At 37.0% G+C, this 15,175-nt stretch overlaps 1 long non-coding RNA gene and 1 pseudogene across 3 annotated transcripts in view; both read left to right on the forward strand.

Annotated features, from left to right (window-relative positions):
• Positions 1 to 15,175, forward strand: part of LOC145720132 (uncharacterized) — a 361,125-nt gene that overhangs the window by 123,769 nt on the left and 222,181 nt on the right. The window lies entirely within an intron of this gene.
• On the forward strand, positions 654 to 1,245 carry LOC102727082 (gametocyte-specific factor 1 pseudogene; annotated as a pseudogene).

Raw genomic sequence — 15,175 nt, forward strand, 5'->3', positions numbered from 1 at the left:
TTATCTCTCCTTTAGGCTCTTTTAGTTTTTGCTTTATATATTTAGGTGCTCTGATGTTGGGCACATAAATATTTGTAAATATTATATCTTCTTGATGTATTGATCCCTTTATCATTATATAATCACCTTCCTTTTCTGTTTATACCATTTTTAGTTTAAAGTCTATTTTGTTTGATACACATACAGTTTACTCCTGCATTTTGTTGGTTACTATTTGCTTGAAATTTCTTTTTCTATTCCTTCATTTTCAGTTTATGTGTCTTTACGGCTAAAGTGAGTCTCTTATAGGCAGATATTGTTAGATCTTGCTTTTTTTTATTCTTTCAGCTATTCTATATCTTTTGAATTGATAATTTGATCTGTTTACATTTAAAGTAATTTTTGATAGGTAAGATTTACTATTGCCCTTTTTCATTGTTTTCTGCTTGTTTTGTAGATCCATTGTTCCTTGCTTCTTATACTGCTGTCTTTTTTATGTATTTTAATATATTTTGATATCAGTGTGCTTTGACTTCTTTATCACGGTCTTTTGAGTAATTATCAAAAGATTTTTCTTGTGGTTATCACGAGGCTTATATAAAATATCTTAGGCTGGACGTGAGCATTGCTGGGGTGCAGATGTGGGGAGAAGGTGGCTGTGAGGAGAGCATGTCTCCACTGAACACTTGGATTCAGCTCCTTCATTTCCAACATGGAAGAAACTTATATCAATTCCCTGGACCCTAAAGGCTATTACAATGCCCCCATAATAAAAAACACCAGATCAGGGTCTACAGGTTTCCTTATCACCTTATCAAGTACAGAAAGAATCATCTTGATGTTACAAATTGGCTACTTGTCCCTTTAATGCTTGCCATCAGTTTCCTTGGGCCAAAATCAGTCATTATATCTCAAGCTGTGATGATGAAAGTTGTATTGAGCAGGATGTTGTCAACCAAACCAGGAACCTTGGACAAGAGACTCTGGCTGAGAGCACATGGCAGTGCCCTCCTTGTGATGAAGACTGAGATAAAGATCTGTGGCAATAAACTAGCACCCCATTGGTCTGGGGCACAGCCAACTACTCTGTCAACAATAGCCCTGCAAGCAACAGAGTTGTGGAAATAAGAGTAACCTGGCTTCAGGCATGTGCATTCCCAAGTCTCTACTGTATGTTCTGCCATGGAAAAACAATGGAAATGCACAGTAGGTGACTATCTATCTCATCAAATGCCAGACCCTAGAAGACTCTTGCTCCTTCCTGATACCAGTGGGTTCTTCATTTTTTTCTCCTAATTTAATTATAGAAAGATAAACTGTGATCTTCAAACTGAAAAAAAAAATCTTAAACACTTGTAATACTCTATTTTAAAATGGTAACAACCTAACTTCAATAGAATTATCATACTTTACACTTTTACTTCTTCCTCTCACATTTTAGGTTATTGCTGTTACAATTTACATTTTTTTAAAGATTTTATTTATTTATTTGTCAGAGAGAGGGAAAGAGAGAGCACAAGAAAGGGGGGACAGCAGGCAGAGGGGGAAACAGGTTCCCTGCTGAGCAAAGAGCCCTATGTGGGACTCGATTCCAGGACCCCAGGATCATGACCTGAGCCAAAATCAAGAGTTGGTTGCTTAACTGACTGAATCACCCAGGCGCCCCTGTTTTGACGATGTTAATTAGCATTATTTTACTTCAACTTAAAGAACTCCCTTTAACATTTCTTGTAAGGCAGGTCTAGTGGTAATGAACGTTCTCAGCTTTTGTTTGTTTGGGAAAGTCTTTATTATCCCTCCTTTGTTTCTGAAGGACCACTTTGCCAGGTATAAAATTCTTGATTGACAGCTATTTTCTTTCAATATTTTGAATATGTCATTCCTTTCTCTTCTGGCCTGAAAAGGTTCTGTTGAGAAATCTATCTGTAGTTGTGCAGGGATTCCCTTGTATGTAACTTCTCTCTTATCTTACTGCTTTTAAAATGTTTTGTCTTTGACTTTTGACAATTTAATTATAATGTGTCTCAGTGTAGCCCTATTTGGGTTCAAGTTATTTGGAATCATTTGGGCTTTCTGGATCTGGATGCTCATCTCTCTTCAGGTTTGGGAACATTTCAGCCATTATTGCTTTTTTTTTTTTTAAAGATTTTATTTATTTATTTGAGACAGAGAGAATGAGAGAGAGAGAGCACATGAGAGGGGGGAGGGTCAGAGGGAGAAGCAGACTCCCTGCCAAGCAGGGAGCCCGATGAGGGACTCGATCCCGGGACTCCAGGATCATGACCCGAGCCGAAGGCAGTCGCTCAACCAACTGAGCCACCCAGGCGCCCGCCATTATTGCTTTAAATATACTTTCTGTCCCTTCCTCTCTCTCTTTTTTTTTTCTCTAGAATTTCCATAATGCATATGTTGTTTCTTTTCATTGTGTTTTATAATTCCCGTAGGTATTCTTCATATGTTTTCATTCTTTTTTTTTTTTTTCTTTTTGCTCCTCTGACTGTGTAATTTCCAATATTCTATCCTCTGGGTCACTGATTCTTTCTTCTGCATGGTCTGGCCTGCTTTTGAAACTATCGAATTCTTCTGTTCAGTTTTTGCATTTTTCAACTCTAAGATTTATGTTTTATTTTTGTTTGTTTGTTTTTGTTTTTTGATAGTTGCTATTGTTTTGTCAACTTTTCATTTTTTATGCATTTTAAAAAAAATTTTGTTCAGTTATCTGTGTTTTCTTGTAGTTTGCTATACTTCCTTAAGAGGATTTTTCTGAATTCTCTGACTGTTTATTAGATGTCCATTTCTTTAGGGTCAGTTATTGGAACTTGATTAGTTTCCTTTGGTGGCTTCATGTTTACCTAATTTTCCTGAATTCCTTACATTGCTATCTGTACATTTGAGTAATGGGGCTTTTTTTCTAGACTTTACAAGTTGCTTTGACAGAGACAGTTCTTCATCAGTCTGCTCAGTTTGGGTTTTTGAGTGTGTCTGCTGGTAATGTCCTTGGAAAGTAGGGCCTCCTATTATGGTCTATTTTTGGGCAAGGCAACTGTTCAAGCTCTGAAAACAGGGATGGAATGTGTGTCACTGGCTGCTAGATGGGATTACTAGCTTTGTTTCCCACCAAGTGAGGCTATAGGATGAGCTCTGTGGTTGCCTGAATTCTTTGGTCAGCCTTACTAGATGGTTGAGTCCAGGTACCATATTCAGTAATAGATGGGGCTATGAATTATCTTCCCTGCCCTGAAAGAAGAGTAGGACAGGGCCCAGGGCCTGTACAGTTCACTGGGGGATGGCCACTGGCTTTGCTCTGCAAACTATTAGGTCTGTCTATCCTTTTTGCTTGAGTACTGCTGAGCTGCATAGCTTTCAGGCATTTTCACTAGCCCTTCTGTTTAGATGGGGCTGGAAGACACCCTCCACAGGGGGTGGGACAATGTCTCAACACCCTTTTTTGTGTAGGAGCTGGAGGGCCTCTTCAGGCTACTGTCAATTTCCCAAACAAACTCTCTGGTTGGGAGGGGCCAGGAGCTACCCTCAGCCTTGGTAATGAATTAATTCCCCTGCCTGTGCACAGTATGGGAAGGCTCCCTGCCCAGTACTGACTTTGCTTTGAGGATAATCAGCTCTGCTCACCTGCCTCTCAGCTTGAGCATCACTGGGCTGCATAGCTTTCAGGAGTTGTCAGTACCCCTTCTAGTCAGATGGGGTTGTACAGCACTAGCCACAGCATGTGAAGCTGTGACTCAACACCTTGCCTGACTGCAGGCAAACTGGACCCTAGAGCTGTCAAAACCCACTTGAGTATCTGTTCAGGCAGATCTGTAACCCAGTGAATTTCCTGGTCAGAGTAAACCCAACTTGGTTTTGCAGATGAACAAAGCTGCTGATTGGGATTACTATGTGGGCACTGCAAGTGTGAACTTGGCCTGCCAAGATCCGCTGTGACTCAACACCTTGCCTGACTGCAGGCAAACTGGACTCTAGAGCTGGTAAAACCCACTTGAGTATCTGTTCAGGCAGATCTGTAACCCAGTGAATTTCCTGGTCAGAGTAACCCCAACTTGGTTTTGCAGATGAGCAAAGCTGCTGATTGGGATTACTATGTGGGCACTGCAAGTGTGAACTTGGCCTGCCAAGATCCACTGCTGGTTGTTGCAATCCCCTCCCCACTTCTCTGTCACAGTCAGATTCCTAGTAGTTGGGTCCTACAGTTTCTCCTACAATCCCCAGGGTGTAAGATCAGAGTAGGGGATTCCACAAAATTATCCACAATGCTGGTTATCCTGCCTGGGTTCTCTGCTAATTTTTCTGTTTTAAACCTTTCACTCAATAAACCCTATTGTATAACCTAGTACTATCTGTCTGTGACCTCCATGGATGGCATCCCCCAGAGACTTAAGCAATATATTTTTTCCTATGCACAATCTAGTCAGTGTTCATACATTACATTTGGTTTTTATCTCTCTTTAGTCTTGTCTGAAACAAGACTCCTCTCTTTTATTTTTACCCCATGACAGTGACTTTTGAACTCAGGGTAATTTTCTTGTAGATGTCATACATTCTAGATTTGTCTGTTTGCTTGCTCATAGTATCATTTAATTTGTCCCTCTATCCCCTGTATTTACTGTAATTTGAATTTGTGGTCTAAAAGCTTCACTAGATTAAGTTCAAAACTTTATGGCAAGAATATTTCATAGGTGATGATCCATATTTTGTATTACATTTTATCAGAAGGCATATAATAAAATTGTCTATTAGTGATTGGCTAAGGTGCAGACCACCAGAATTAGTATTGAAAAAAACATACTTTTTGATCTTTTTAATTAATATTTAATATATTAGATGATATTTTGGCATTATGTAACTATCCTGTTATACAACTACATTTCATGCAATGCCTTTAGCTCTTTTTAATAATCCTTACCTGAATCATTTATTACATTGAGGGGTTGCAAGATGATGATTTTCTAAATCTCTAATTTCTTCTATTATCAGCTGGCATTCTTTTATAAATAAGACTGTTCTTCCTCTCTACTTCCCACCTTTTCCTTCTTTTCTTTCCTTTTCTTTTTTTCTTTTTTTTTTAAGAGATAGACCAAAATTTTTATTGGATCAAATATATGTGTAAACTTTCCATAGGAACTGGGTGAAAGATAGAATTATTGAAGATAATGTGTGAGTTTTCAAAAAAAGAAGTCTAAATTTCCTATTTAAAATGACAATCTGAGTTCAAATACTATATTTCTGTCACCTCAAAATTCTTTTTTGGGCGTGCCTGGGTGACTCAGTTGGTTAAACATCTGACTCTCCATTTTGGCTCAGGTCGTGATCTCGAGGTCATGATTTTATAGTCATGGGATCAAGCCCCTGTGGGGCTCCATGCTCAGTGCATAGTCTGCTTCAGAGTCTCTCTCCCTCTGCCCCTCCCCCACTCACTCTTTCTCTCTCTCTCTCTCTAAATTAAATAAAATAAAATCTTTTAAAAAATTATTTTTTCTTGTCTACCTTTTCTAATAGCTATAGACTGTTTTTTTAAATTCATTGCATCTTAATCAATTATCATATTTATTTTTATTGATGACCAAATTGTCCTAAATAGCCAATTTAATTGGAGCTCATTCAAGTTTGTTTCTTTGCACATATGATCCGTGTGATCAGTAGCCACTAGAACGTCTCCCAGTGATCCCTGCTCCCTCAATATTCATGCCCTTATATAATCCTTCCCCTTGAATGGGGGGTTGGATCTAGTGATTCACTTCTAGCAGACAGGAGAGGGCAAAAGTGATGGTATGTCATGTCTGAGATTAGGTTATGAAAAGCCCATGGTTTCTGTCTTGCTATTCATCTCTTTCTTTCTTATTTGCTCATGCTAATGGAAGCCAGACACAATATTGTCAGCTTCCCCATGAGGATGCCCACATGGCTAGAAATTGAGAATGCCTTCTGATCAACAGCCAGCAAGAAACTTGAGCTTTCAATATAACAGGTAATGATAAAACACATATTGTCAATTGTCAACAGCCACATGAACGAGTTTAAAAGTGTATCTTCTCTCATATGAGCCTGGGAGGACTGCAGCCTGGCTGACAACTTCATTGCAGCCTTTTTAGAGACCTTAAGCCAGAAGACCCAGCTAAGCTGTCCTCTATTTTAGAATCACAGAACTCTGAGATAATAAATATTTATTGTTTAGGTCCTAAGTTTGAGAATAATTTATTTTATAGTGATGGATAACTAATACAACCTCACTAGTCTTTGAGCACTTTTATTTCTTTCTAGTGCAACATGATTTCTTAGGTTAACTTTGTATTATTCCCAACTTATTGCTGCAATAAGCATTTCTCCAAATTTCTCTATTTTCTTTCAGTAGAGAATGGTGTTTAGAATACAAGATCTGGTCATAAAATGTGCTCATTGTTATAGAGATGTTATTGTTCCTATATCCATCCAGTGAATAGAGTTAGAAAACGCATATAAAAAATCTTGAGCTCATACTAATATTACCAATTCTCATTTAATATTGCATGGCTCTTCTTTGCCTTCTTTAATTACCTATTTTATCTCTTTCCTCTTATAGTAAAGATCTCACTTTCTTAACGGTCAAGAGGTAACATTATAAGGAAGTGGAGTAGAGAGTGTCACAGTCTTAGCAATGACAGTAAGTTCTCTGGCTTTCTGAAATATCTTCCTTTTATAGTGTCTTCATTTCTACCCTATGAGATTTACTTACTTGATTCTTGAGGGCTTTCTGAATGTTTCATTTTCTTTATATATATATATATATATATATATGTGTGTATTTTAAGATTTTATTTATTTATTTGACAGAGACACAGCAAGAGAGGGAACACAAGCAGGGGATGGGAGAGGGAGAAGCAGGCTTCCCGCAGAGCAGGGAGCCCGATGTGGGGCTCGATCCTAGGACCCTGGGATCATGACCTGAGCCGAAGGCAGGTGTTTAATGACTGAGCCACCCAGACGCCCCTGAATGTTTTGTTTTCTTATCAAAAATTTTTAGAATTATTTTCCAACTTAGAAAAATAATCCAGAAAGAATATAATTTAAAAATTGGGAAGAAATGCCAAGAAAATAAGTAAATAACTCTAGTAGTGAACTTGTGTTTTTGTTTTTTTAATTATTATTTGTTTAATAGAAAGCATGTTGTGCCTCTAATATGTGCTGCTCACTGTTTAAGGCACCAGAGTCTCAAAGTTTCTATTTCTGGTTAGAAGAATTTATATTCTGGGGAAGGAGTTGTATAAATGCATCAATATAGTTAATATAATTAAGTGATAACAGAGATACAGAGCACCTTCTCATGTTAAATGTTGACATATATTATTTTAGTAGTAGAAAAACATAATAATTTGTTTTAAAGGGAGCTAGGGGTAGATGGAGATGATTCTTCCTTGAATTGGGAAAAATGTCAGAGGCAAAATTAACTAGTTAATTTCACAATTTTCACTAAACTTTGATGAATTTAACAAGAAGATTTCTCAAATAAAGTTTTGCTTGTTAACCTCTCTGCTTCAAATATAATTACGTATCTTCCTGACATACAATGGGGTTATGTCCTGATAAACCCATTGAAGTTGAAAATATCATGACCTGAAAATGCATTTAATACACTTAACCTACTAAACATTACAGCTGAGCCTAGACTACTTTAAACATGCTCAGAATACTTACATTTGCCTACAGTTGGACAAAATCATCTATCACAAAGCCTATTTTATAATAAAGTGTTGAATATCTCATTGGATACTAAAGTAAAAAGCAGAATGGTTGTATGGTGCAGAATGATTTTAAGTATATCAGTTGTTTACCCTCATGATCATGTGGCTGATTGGGAGCTCTGGCTTGCTGTTTCTGCTTAGCATCACTTGAAAGTATCGTATTGTGAATCATTAGCTTGGGAAAAGATCAAAATTCAAAATTGGAAGTATGGTTTCTACTGCATGCAGATAGCTTTCATACCATCCCAAAGTCAGAAAATTATAAGTCAAACCACTGTAAGTTAGAGACTGTCTATAGATTTTTATTATGCATTTTGGTCAATAGTAGCATGCATATTTATAGTAAACTGTCATGTGGTTAATTAAAGAGTATGAAAATAAATATTGAACAGTTACTAAGGTGATTAAGTTCTATATTTATCCTTCTAAAAATATTATTGTTATTTCAAATTTTGCATCTCTAGCTAAGCTCTCAGATAAAACCCTTAAAAAATCTGTACAACTGTAATTCATGCTCATGCTCCCAAGGAGCTTGAGTCAGGGCATTAGTGCAATGATCTGTTCAGTATAATTCATAAAAATTCTTGGATAAAGGAGAAGAGTGGATGGAGAAACAGAAAAGGAAGGCAACTCAAGTGACATTTACATTTTTACCTTTTATTGTCTTTGGTAATTTTGTTTATCTATAGTTTTTCTTTTATTTATTTTGTCATTTCTATTGATTGAACTGATGATAATCCTGATAGAAGCAGAAAACATGCTATAAAATGACTTTGGTAGAAAATAAATCATGGCTGATATTTTAAACCTATTTGTTAATAAACATACACAGCTGCAAAACTTTCATTAGCATCAGAGAAATTAATTCTGAGGAAGTGCAGTGTATTTACAAATGATAGCCATCTACACTTCATGAAGTTCATGCTGGGCCAATGGCCTACCAGGCTTTGCAGAGGCTAAACATGTATGACTGGATGAGAGAAAGCCACTGTGGATGGATTTTTTGGGGCCATTTAATCATAATGAACTTTACTAAAAATTGTAACTTACTAAGCTCCTGGATTTTTTTTTTCTTTTTCAGTTCCATTTCTATTTTTTTTTCCCCTTTCTAGTTCCATTTCCATGAGCATAGTCATTGGAACAAGGCATGCTATTCTAGTTTCAGAGAAGTTATTTCTGATTTTCAAAACTAAAACAAAAGTCAGAAATTGTTATCTATGGGACCCTAGGCACTATAGATATAGAGAATAACATAAGACAAAATCCCTGCTTTCAAGTGATTCTCAGCTTAAGCCCATTTGAGTCCTTACCATGGACACAAACATTCGTATTAAGAATGTTTTATTGAGCAGTGTCAACCAATGAGGGTCACTGGAAAGTACCCACTTAGGAGAATACCTTGTGGACTGTTTTAGTTCTTCTGTTCATTGTAACACTTGAAACAAAATGAATTTATGTACTTATTATTTTGTCATTGTGTGATAGATAACAGTGAAGTAAATGCCATGAGGAACTAGCCTAGTTCCTAGGCCTTGTAAACCACAATCAATTTGATGTAGCTGTCCATAAAAGTGGTTGTGAGTCATGATTAAGTGATTGTAACATGTCTGAAAGGCAAACTATGTCACAGAAAAGAACAGCTCTCTGGATAGGTGTTTACATGTAGTTTTGTAAAGATATTTGGAAACTTTGATCTGGAAAAGACCATATCACAGAGAAACTGTTATTATCTGAAAGTACACTGGTGATAAAAACCTTTCAATACATATCTTAGCTAAATCTTATATGTGCTCAAATTGCCACCTTCTTTTGTGATCACTGGAGTTAATAGTCTAATTGTGTGCCTCTGAAATATTATGACAGATGTAAGGGTAAGTAGATATTTAGAAGTCCTGGCAAGGTTCATACTTCTCTGATATTTGATTTTTTTAAAGATTTTATTTATTTATTTCAGAGAGAAAGTAAGAGAGAGCACACATTAGAGAGCACAAGTTGGGGAGAGGGAGAAGTAGGCTCCCCACCTATCAGGAAGCCTGATGGCGGAGCTTGATCCCAGGACCCTGGGATCATTACCTGAGCTGAAAACAAATGCTTAACTGACTGAGCCATCCAGCCACACTTGATTTTTTTTTTCTTTTTTTAATTTGAGGGAGGAGAGAGAGAGAGAGAGTACACGCAAGTGGGGGGAGGAACAGAGGAAGAGAGAGAATCTCCAGCAGACTCCTGGCCGAGCACAGACCCCATCGTGGGCTCAATTCCACGACCCTGAGCTCATGACCTGAGACAAAATCAAGAGTCAGACACTTAACTGACTGGGCCACCCAGGTGCCCCTCTGATATTTGATTTTATTTCCAACATTCACTCTAAGCATGATAATATCAATAAATTTCACTTTGGGTTCATGTTATAATTCCATTGTCTTCTCATATGACTACAAAAATAATGGAAGTCCAAAAAGAACATATTTAAGAAAGTTGAAAGGAAAGATGTTCATTTATTTGACATAAAGTGCAGCATTCTCCATGGTCTAGCTCCCAACTTTCCAGTTTTAATTCTTGCCATGTCTCAATGTACATTTTTTCTTTTTTATTCATCCAAGCCAATCAACTGGCAATAGTTCCCAATGTTCTAATTCCTCCTAATTGGTGCACATGTTGTCATCTCACGGTGCTCCTTGTATACTTTTTAATATCTACAACAGCCTAGAGGACATTACCAGAAAGAAAATTACATTGCTCTTGGCCCAGTTAGACTCACGGAGGCCAAATTTCTTTTTCCTTCCGGTCCTGTTCCTTTTCTCTTCTTTACCCACACTTCCCTGAGCCTTTTTGACTCACCTTCCTTGTGACCGTTAGATTCTCTGGGAAGCAGATATGGAGACTCAGTAGAAGTGCCAAAGGGGAAGGAAAGGAGGAAGGAGGCAGAAAGGAGCCATCAGACTGTGATGCTGACCTGATGAAGCTCAACAGAGAAGTCTGGAGCAACAATTGCCCTTTAGAGGGTCCCACATTGGATCAAAATAGCCAGCTTCCTATATCACTCTCTTGTTCAGTCATTGGCTAGATTGTCTTCCCCTGTCCTCAGATAAGAATGACTTCAGCTGCAAGGCTGAGACAGACCCTGATATAGTTAATGGCTGGAGGCTGTCAGTCACCCACTCCATAGCTTGCAGCTGAGCAGCCTGTCCTTTCTGGAAGAGGAGTATCTCTCTTTGCCACACCCTGCTCTGTGTGGGATCCCAGTCCCACTTCCGAGATGCAGCAAAGTCCTCAATATCCCCAGTTTCTTTTTCCATCAAGGGGATATTTTCCTCCTCTAGTAGGAAGAGGCCTTAGATTTTTCAGATTTAAGATAGTCAAAATAAATAACCCTTTCACCAGCTGATTTTAAGAACCTCTCATAATGTGACCTTGTTGGCAAATTTGAAGGCTCTCTATCTTTACTGTATCTCCTTGGTCTTTAATATACTGTAAGAAGAAAAGAGTGAGGAAGAAGAATGCTTCAGATCAAAGGTCACCTTCTTTGTGGAGGTTTTTCCAACACCCTCCTCTAGGCTGAATTCACTGTTTTTCAACTGACCTTGCAACAGACTGCTGTGAATGCCTCAGTTACAGCACTTTGCATATTGTGTTCTAGTAGTTGACTTTCTTGTCTGTTTCTTCATTAGACTGGACACTTTTTAAGGGCGAGAAAATTCCTTGTCCCTCTATCTGTCTCTAACTCTTGATTTGTAATAGGTGCTTTGGATTTGAACTCTGTGGTGTGACAGTCGTACCAAACCCACTGTGATATAAAGCTGTATTTTCATCAGAGATTTTGAAACTATTGAAAAAACATACTCAGTGCTTAAGCAATACTTTATAAAATGTTTATAATATACATATATTGCCAAATTCAGAAAATACTGAACAGTTTTTAGAAGAAAATAAAACTTTATAATTATATTATCTAAATATAATATGAATATTTTGTTTCCTTTGTGTTTTTTTAAGCTTTAGAATTTTTATAAGCTGACATATGTACTTTCATACTTAATGCTATATTTAAAACATTTACCATGTTATTTAATATTATTAAAAATTATTTAATTATTCTATTATTGGAAATTGTGTTGTTTCCAATATTTGCTTTTATGTATAACCTGTCATGAACTTCCTTCAATATAAATCTTTATTCTCATCTGTAACTATTTCCTTTAGGTTAAACAGCAATACATTTATTAATCTTTGTTCATGTTGTTGAATTATCTTCCAAAGAGTTTATACCAGTTTTTCCTTCTTGGTAGATATATGTGTGAGATCCTTCTCATCATACTCTTGGCAGCATTATCTTTAAAACAGGACAACTCAGACAACATAAAAAATGGTTCTTTCTGTTTTAATTGGTATTTCTCTTAATAGCTTGAATATTTATTTCATATTTTATTAGTCATTTATATGCCACCTTATGTAATTTTTATATTCATTTGTCCATTTTCAATAAAAGTTTTGGTGTCCTTTTTATGAGTTTGAGTGAGTTTTCATATATTGTTACTGTTGTCATTATTTTAATATAGTAAGTATTATTAAATGTGTCATTGTTGATATAAACAATTTTCTCAGTTTGGATTGTCTTACAATCTTGTGAGGTTTTGCTCTTCAGAGAGCTTCAAATTTTACGTAGATAAATTTAACCAACATATACTAACGATCTATTTGTTCCTAAATTTAGAAAGCGTTTATCCATTCTGAGATCAGTTAGTCATTATTCCCATCTGTTTTCTGCTTTTATTTTTAAATAAAATTTATTTTAATGGATGATAGTTTAAAATTGTGATCCAACTTAATGTGTTCCTCAAAACTATTATTTCCCCAAAAACTTTGGGTAATTCATCTATATACATTAGTTTACAATGCTTCTTTTCCATCTATTATGATCTTTTTTATTTTATTGGTTTTAAGATAGTCTCTAATATTCTGTTGATTTGTTTGCCCATTCTTGAAACAATATTTGCAAATATTTTATGGATGCTTGAAAAGAAGGCATATTCACTCTTAGTGGGAAACATTCATACATGCATCCATATATTCAACATTTGTTTCAGGTAAATTCAAGCACCTTTAAAAATCAGTTAAGTGATATGAATGTGCTGAACAGCCAAATATAATTCATTAGGAAGTGGGCCAATGAGGTTGGCAGGGAGAGCACATACTTGGCCTAGAGACACAAAGTCAAATATTAAAAAAAAAAAAATATATATATATATATATAGAGAGAGAGAGAGAGAGTATTGGTACAATTCCTCAGCCTCAGGTATGTTTATAGAGTTAATTTGGTTTCTTGTCTCTACATTTGCATACTCCAGTATGACTAATTATTGGGAAGGGGAATTTTATTTAAAACAAAACAATTGTAACAGCTTTTACTTTCTGAGAGAAGCCAAGAATGATGTATATATTTTATTGGGAAAGATATTGTAATGGGAGGAGAAAGGAAAGATTGAACTTTCAAAGCTTCTATTAATTCTTCTATATTTAACTCAAACTGTTGGGTCATTTGCTTATCAGAGCATATAATCTTTGGACTTTTAGAAAGCTAAATTACTGTGCAAGTAAATGGTGGTGAGGCTTTCTATATGAAAGGCATTGAAAGAATTGATTTCTCATGGATGGGCATGTGCGAGTTCTTTGCACCATCCTGTGAGATCTTCCTGTGGCTGATTTCTTGAGCATGGGGCATCTTCTCTGGCGCAAACACTTCTAATTTCTCCTACTCAGTTCCCATCCACTGTGGTATATACCCTAGCCTCCCCATGCTGGAGTCCCTTAGTCTGGAGGGTAGCCTTGTTGGATGAGGTATTCACAAAAAGATCTCAAGATGAGTTCCTTTTCTGGTGTCCCCTGGTCCTCTTGGAACAGCAAATGCTGTTGTGGCTGCTTTACTGTCATCATCTCTCTTTAATTCATAGGGACAAGTCATCAAGTCTTAGCAGATAGCCATTCCCCCAGTGCAAGGCCACCTGTCTCATTCTGGAGGAACTAAAAAAATTCTATTTAACAATCTCTGAGAAAATCGCCTCCTGCCATTTTGGCTTGAGGGCTGGGGAAGTACATTTTCCTATGAATACTGCATACACTACAAGCCCACTGACTTCAACAACCTGTCCTTCTCTCCCTCTAGTCAACTCTTTGTATAGGTGGTTGGGGTGGGGTGTGGTGGGGATGGGGCCTGGATGACAGTAGTAGGCTGATTCTTCTACTTTTCATTAGATCTTGGGAGAGATATTGATGCCCTGAACCTCTTTAGAATATGGTATAATAGCTTCTTTTCGTCCTCAAGTTTGAACTCTAATAAGGTTAGTGTACTTAACAAATTAAATTAATAAATTATACAGTTGCATACTCACATTGCCTGAACAGTTCTACTCAATATTGTTGCATGGAGAAAATCATGGACTAGAATAAGACAGAACATCATATTTCTGTGGTCTGTGTGGAATCCAAGCAAAGGAATCATCTTGCTGCTTAGTGTCCTTGCCCTGCTCTTATTTCTGCCCTGGAGGGTTAAGCCGGTTCTTGTGGGAGGGAGTCAAAAAACTTGAATCTTTATTTACAGATTAAACACAGAGCTTTCTAGAGTATATGCTGTGTGGTGCTAATAAACTTGTCCTGCAAATAAGCAAACAAACAAACAAAAATCCAAAACAACAACAACAACAGAAAACCACACAAAAAAATACCCAAATCCCCTCCCTAAACCAAAACAAAAACACTGATATTTGTAGTGTTTGCCAACTTCCAAGGTGTAAATACTTTCACCATGTGGATTTAAACCTACTTATGGACTCAGTCACTGAATCAGGAGTAGGAAAGAAGTCCACATAATTGTGTCTGTGAGCCAGTACAAGCTGGCTGCTGTGCATCACTGTTTATTAGGTATGACTCTATGGAGTCTGATGGAAATTATGGTGATATTGTAACCCTTCTGATATGTTCTACCCAGCTATTTGTTGGAGCTATCTCTGGGGGGAGAAAGAGAGAGAGAGAGAGAAATAATTCTTTTCTGAGATGAGGCAAAATGAAGTAGACCTAAAAACAGAGCAACAGGGAAGTGTTAGGACAGTTTTCCTGGGGGAAGCAGAGATATGTAACAAGGCAAGAAGCTAGATTTACTAGAAATATTGGTGAAATTCACAGTGGTGGGATAGCCAAACACTAATGACTTTTAGGAACAGGTTGCCTAGTATATGTAAGTAGTTTACTTATCAGGGCTGTAATTCTACCTACTTGACTGCCCCAAGCTTTAACTTAAGTTGACTACACACAAAAATGGCCTTTGTGAGTTGTTGTTAGATCAATGAAGAAAAGGATCTGTGTCCCATGTCTGGGCCAGTGCACAGTGGATAAGGTAGAATGAAACAGAAGGCAAGAATCTAATGCGGTTCAGAGGGCAAGACTAAGGCTAGAGGGACTTTTGAGAAGGA

Source organism: Leptonychotes weddellii, chromosome 2, assembly GCF_054177405.1.
Source record: "Leptonychotes weddellii isolate Sample4059 chromosome 2, ASM5417740v2, whole genome shotgun sequence".
Lineage (NCBI taxonomy): Eukaryota > Metazoa > Chordata > Mammalia > Carnivora > Phocidae > Leptonychotes > Leptonychotes weddellii.